This window comes from Anopheles coluzzii, chromosome 3 (assembly GCF_943734685.1).
Source record: "Anopheles coluzzii chromosome 3, AcolN3, whole genome shotgun sequence".
NCBI classification, from domain to species: Eukaryota; Metazoa; Arthropoda; class Insecta; order Diptera; family Culicidae; genus Anopheles; species Anopheles coluzzii.
Window position 1 is genome coordinate 39,309,537 of NC_064671.1, and position 6,817 is coordinate 39,316,353.

General features: G+C 40.0%; 1 long non-coding RNA gene across 1 annotated transcript; it reads left to right on the forward strand.

Annotated features, from left to right (window-relative positions):
* The first annotated feature begins 5,398 nt into the window (after window positions 1–5,398).
* On the forward strand, window positions 5,399–6,232 carry LOC125907536 (uncharacterized). Its single transcript, XR_007452754.1, has 3 exons — window positions 5,399–5,453; window positions 5,531–5,607; window positions 5,916–6,232. It is a non-coding gene; the product is annotated as an uncharacterized LOC125907536 (long non-coding RNA).
* Window positions 6,233–6,817: the final 585 nt, after the last annotated feature.

Consider the following 6,817-nt stretch of genomic DNA (forward strand, 5'->3'; position numbering starts at 1 on the left):
ATCTTTAGAATAGTTGGCTTGATTGGTTGGTTTTGATATTTTGATATTCCGTTATTACCCCTATTTGGTCACCACCATCCTTAGCCATGACCATGTTTACATCCAGCCGTTTTGGTATAGAAGGACAGGTTAATAAAACACCCGAGGGTAGACAGGTCAGATGATATAGGTGAGTTATCGATAAGTCGTCCGACTACTATACAACACCTGCCCCAAGGAATGCTAAGTTTGATAAATAAAATGATTTATGAGTGAACATAAGCTAAGATAGACCAGAGGCCCCATCACCCTCTCTTTCAACAGTAGGCCTTTCTCGAAAAAGAGCCCTTTCTCATACAGTTTGCAACCATACTACAATCGAATTGACAGGACTGAGAATGGTGGAAAAATAAAGGAATTGATAAGAACCATCCCTTAAAGATAAAGTTTCACAACAATCCTTTTCTACCGGTACGTTGGGGGATAATAGGCAAACCATTCAAAAATAATTAAAATTGATTTTATGATTTGAGGATTTTGATCTATTAGTGACTGGTGGTCACTGCAATGGTTGGTGCGGTATCGTAAAAATTAAACTTGAACTGGCTTTTAACAAGAAAAGCTTTAAAAGAACCACTGGACACTTTAGTTTAATAAAAACCCCTGCTGGCACTTTCCCCAGAGAGTAAGTGTTCAGCATTATCGTTAAAGAATGTCCGTTCAAACGTTGCGCACTGTTTTTAAGTGAAAAAAAAATGTGACGATGGAAAATGTATGTTTCTCTGCAATGTGCTTTAACGCTTCAACATGTTTCGCCTTCGATAGCGTTGAAAATAATGAAGTTTCCTAAAAAAAAAAACTAGACGGTAGTGTCTTAAACCTTGGAGAGACAGTAGTGTCATAATTAATTTGCACCTGTGCATATTAACAATAAGAGAGGGATGCCGTCAAGCAGGAAGGAGCTTTATTGAAACAGCCCGACGGAAATTAAAATTTTAATGAATATAAATTATGAGAAAAATTATCTCGTTAGAAAAGTTGCCACCAGCACCAGTTGGGCTGACAAGTTATCCTATAAATTGTTTGTTAAATATGCTGGCTTAATAATTTCAAGCTTGTTCTGCTTTTAAAATGTATCAAAAGAAACAATACTATGTATTCATTTTTGGTAATATCCTAAAAAAATTAAACGATGGAGTTTAAAGATTGTGGGAATGATATTCCAAATCCTAAGCAAATACCCTTTATTTTCAAAATTTTGTAAAAAAAACGGTATAAAATGCAAAAAAAATACTTTTTTGCGCTGTTTTCATGTAGAAAAAGTAGAATAGAAGAAGTAGAATATATTTATTTCCATCATTCACAAAAAGCTTCGGGCAATAACGACGAGCAAAAAATAAAAAAAAAACAGATTCATAAAAGGGTTACGATAGGAGCACAATATTCTTTGTTTAGATTGACCTTAAACATTGTTTGTTTTTTGTTGATTGAGTTTTCACTTTACTTTTTTTCATCAGTTTGTTTGCATTGAAAGCAACTCAAATAAATATTTCCATAATTACTTTCAGCCGTGTGTGTTTTACAATTTACTATAAAAAATCTATACTAATTTTCTAAGTATATTGTTATTTTATTCGTTTACCCAGCATCCATAGCGAGTTAACGAAGGTTGAAAGCATTACGGAAAGTTATTTGCGTTTAATTTATTATAAATTTGTTTATGAATAATATAAATGTGTGTTTTGGCTATTTTTAAAACAAGGTTTTTGTGCGACAATTAATTATTAAAGCACAACCATTGCATGTCTCATCAATTGCATCCAGTATAAAGTTTATTTTTTACGCAAAACAAAATAAATAACAAACTTTATCACTTGCAATCTTTTGAAAATTCAGGTTTCTAGCTCATAACACGATTGCAATGAATAAAATCAAAAAAATAAATGAACTAGTGGATAGTTTAGACTTAAACAATCACCCAAACCTTCGAATCGAATTACTTACTAAAGTGGATACATAAATTTACACGAAACTATTTTACTCACCATCAAAAAAAGAAGTACGAGCGCTGCATGTCATGCATTAATTAATTGTTATTAAATTTAAACTCGTTGAAAGTACACCGTGATTCCATACATCAACCAATAATAGAGTTACATGCGCAGCAATGATATTACCTTTTCATTTGAGTTTCTTCACCGTACAGTTCAGGTTGATTGAGTTTGTCACTGCGATCGACACGGTAAATGTTCGACATTTAAAGCAATTTGTAGTTTTAACCCACAACGTGCTCAATAGTAATAGCCAAAACAAGCGAACAAAAATTAACTGATTTAATCAAATTAAATTGAATGAAAGCAAAGCATAAAAAGAGGATTACTATTACAAATGGTGGTGGGATGGACCCAAATGTCAAATATAATAGCCATGCGATTGAACATACACACACAAACCTACGCATCTGATTGGATGGTAGATTATTTTCATCTGAGCCGAGTACTGCTACCTGAATCGGTTGATAAACTGTGATCGCGTTCAATACGTTGGGTATGAAATTAAAAATTTGATTGCCTGCAGCACATCATCTCGGAGTCCCAAGGACAACCCACCGCCACTCTGTTTGAGATGACTTTGATTTTCAATCGTTTTAATTAATGGATGTGTGGAACGGGAAAAGGTCAGTTATTGTCCATTTCCTTGATTAAACAGTTGAATGCTTAATTTGAAAGGATTTCTGTTTTTATTTTTCATTCGTTATATTCCACTATCATCTATAAAACAGTAAACATAGATGAATAGAATAAGCGAACTTTTAATTATATATACGCTATAAACAATATTTCAGCATTATATCATACATCTGCAGACATTTGGTAGATTATAAGTCCCTTTTATCTTTAAGCACCTTGTATGAGCGAGAACCCTATATTTGTAAGCATCTTGTATGTGCAAGCACCGTCTATTTGTAAGCACCATGAATTTTTTGCGCGTTTTTTTAAGCGTTTTTATTATTATTTTTATTATTATTATTATTATTATTATTATTATTATTATTATTATTATTATTATTATTATTATTATATACTTTAATCTTCAACGGGCCGTATGGCCTAATTAAGATAAGTAACAGTTCATTTAAAAAACTACATAGCAAAAACAAGATTTGCATCACAATTCACTGCGTCCACGGCAAAAGCCGGAGACGTTCCTTGAAGCACTGAGTTGAGATGTCGAAGTCGAAGCAATCCGAAACAGTGTTGAAATCAGCCGACATGCGGAAGATAGGGTCAGACCGACCAGCGCTGGGACGGGGTTGAGCGAGCCGTAGAGTCTCTCTAGACCTAAGTGTTCGAGATGGTGCATAGATATCGACTCGATGCAACAAAGGCGATGAGTCGATAGAGCCATTTAGCAATCCAGCGATGAAAGAGCACTGTGCATTGCGTCTTCTAACCGAAAGAGGTTCAAGGCCTAGAAGACGGCACCGCGCAGCATACGGAGGAAGATTATTGCGATCCTGCCAGGGAAGTAGGCGTAGGGCATATCGCGTGAGCTTACGTTGAATCGCCTCCAGAATACGCACGAATATTCCAGAACCGAACAAACGATACTTTTGTAGATAGCTTTGATGCACATGAGGTTGCGGAATTCATTAGTTGTCCGGATAACCACGACAAGTAATTAATTTCCTCTAATTGATTAACGGTAAGCAAAGTAAACAATTGAGGGGGACCTCGTCAAAGAGGGGCCCCGGAATCTTTAGTCCATTATCCATAACAGTTGATAGAATATGGCACTGTATTAGCAAGGATAGTCCCGTGGGTGATGGATGTTGGGGCCATGACCCTCACGTCAACGTGCTCTGTCGTAAACAGGCCAACAAAAGATAAATAGAGAGCGATTCGAGAGAGAGAGAGTGTGTTTGAGTGTGTGTTGTCTGCTGGAACGGAATTCTTCTAACAGCAAGCACCCGAGATCGGTATATTCAGCAATTAAACCACTGATGTGGTGTTTTAAAGTTTTTCAATAACGAAAATCCGGAAACAATATATTATGCCTGAACACACACAAAATGCATATGCGAGAACAATGAGCACGATAGCACAGAATAGTGTGTATTTGTGTGTGTAATATAGCAGAAAAAATGACAGCAAAGGAAAGCAGGGACATTCTCGAGCACACTCCGTCCGATGTTACGTTTGCATAGTTTAATCACGAAGTTTCCTGCTTCTCCCTGCTTTTCCTCGTTTCGGGAATGATTTCGTCGTATTCTTTGTGTCGTCGTCGATTTCGTCGTCGTATGTGTACATTACATTTGACCAAGGATATTCAGTTAGCCATAGATTTATCCACTTCTGATAACCATTTGTTGAAAGGGAGTTTTGAAAATGTCGATTTGTCAAAAAAAAAAAATGGTCAAACGATTTGTGTGATTAGCGGTTTAGTCAGACATGGTTTGTCCGTTGCTTGCGCTTCAAGTTGGTAAAATTCTTGCACCATTTGGAAAACAAGTGTGCACATTTTTGATGGGTATGTTTGCAAGTAAACTTATCGAAATATGATTGTTTTTTTTTTCTTCATATTTCACAATGTGCCATTTAGTGTTTGGAGTGGAAGAGAAAAACAATCTAGCTAACAAATGAATTAGATACAAAATTGCTTTTTTTCTGTTTTTGCAGGGATCTCAGCTTCAAAATGTTTGTTGGAATAAAAAAATATAAATAATCTTGCACATGTATGTGAATAATTTAATACTGTTTAGGATTGAAATGCGCCAAAATGTAGGCAATTTGTTGTACGCGTGAGTTAAGCCATAAAACCAATAGCAGCGCCATCTCGAGGCAATGACACAACTACTCCCCTTTTCACAATAGCGCCATCTACGTAATTAGTTATGCAAATTATGGGTTCAAAGGGTGGTGTCTCGACTAATAATTAGGAAACACTTGTATGTCCACGGAAAGAGGGGAAATTAAGCCAGCGTACAAACCCAAAAATGTAAACATCGCTACCGGAACACAGCACGTACCACAATAAGTACCCCAAGAAATACATGCAGAATTTAGTTAACAGCACAGATTTTGGAGCTTGAATTTAATTCTACATCTTCATATCACCTTGCTAGCAAATCTTGCATAGAGTCCTTGGCGGGTAGCTCTTGCTTGACACTTGTTAGCGCTCTCCGGTGAATATGGTAACTGTGCTGATTTTTGCTCCCATAGAAAACTCGAGTCGCGAGTTTTAACTATCTAGTGTAGGGCGCAATCCTATACATTTTGGTCCTTCGAACCGGATAGCCGGAAACCCTGAAATTCCGGTATGTTACGTAGTAAAGTGAAGTAACAGTGAAAAAGTGAAGACATGCCAACCAAGGCGGTAAACATTCTTCGAACCAGTGACGACGACATCTAATGCAGAACATCCCTTCGTGGTGCGCGTTGATTTGGTCAACGGCACACGGCTGGCCAGCGCAGGTTCATCCACTGGCAGCCGATTCTTCCCTTCGTGGTGCGCGTTGTTTCGGACAATGGCACACGGCTGGCCAGCGCAGGTTCATCCACTGGCAGCCGACTCATCCCTTCGTGGTGCGCGTTGATTTGGTCAACGGCACACGGCTGGCCAGCGCAGGTTCATCCACTGGCAGCCGATTCTTCCCTTCGTGGTGCGCGTTGTTTCGGACAACGGCACACGGCTGGCCAGCGCAGGTTCATCCACTGGCAGCCGATTCATCCCTTCGTGGTGCGCGTTGTTTCGGACAACGGCACACGGCTGGCCAGCGCAGGTTCATCCACTGGCAGCCGACTCATCCCTTCGTAGTGCGCGTTGATTTGGTCAACGGCACACGGCTGGCCAGCGCAGGTTCATCCACTGGCAGCCGACTCATCCCTTCGTAGTGCGCGTTGATTTGGTCAACGGCACACGGCTGGCCAGCGCAGGTTCATCCACTGGCAGCCGACTCATCCCTTCGTGGTGCGCGTTGATTTGGTCAACGGCACACGGCTGGCCAGCGCAGGTTCATCCACTGGCAGCCGACTCATCCCTTCGTGGTGCGCGTTGACTCGGACAACGGCACACGACTGGCCAGCGCAGGTTCATCCACTGGCATCCGACTCATCTCTTAGTGGTGCGCGTTGACTCGGACAACGGCACACGGCAGGCCCAGCGCAGGTTCATCCACAGGCAGCTGACTCATCCCTTCGTGGTGCGCGTTGACTCGGGTAACGGCACATTGCTCACTCAGCGTGAGATTCATTTCATCATTCGGCACATCTCATTGGAAATCAGTGTATCGCAAAGAATCAGCGTCGAATTAAGTAATGCCAACAACTCGATCCACATCGAAGCGTACGGAAAGCCAAGCAATGCAATCAGAAAACGCAACACCTCAGCCTGAGATGCAAGCCTCGCACTCAAAAACACAAGCTGAAGCCATGGAGTCCAAAGCGAAAGCAGTTGTTGAACAATCATTCCATGATGCAGAGTTGTTTACTAACCAACGCGAGCTGAAGATGTTGCGACTGCATCATTCTAGTCAGCAACGAAAACTCGTAAAGTTGCTGGAAGACGTCACAACAACACCAGTAAATGCAACTACATACAACGTGAAATACAGCTACCTGCAAGATCTAAAAGCAAAGCAAACAGAGATCTTTGAGAAAATAGTAGCCCTGGACCCAATAGACCTAGAAAACGACTTTTCTGACGACGAAGCATGTGCTTGTATGTACATGAAGTTAGACACCATGATAGCAAACGGAACTCCAATTGCTGCACCTATTGCAGTGACTCCTGTGGTATCTTCTTCATTACATCATCTGAACATTCCAATGCCAACATT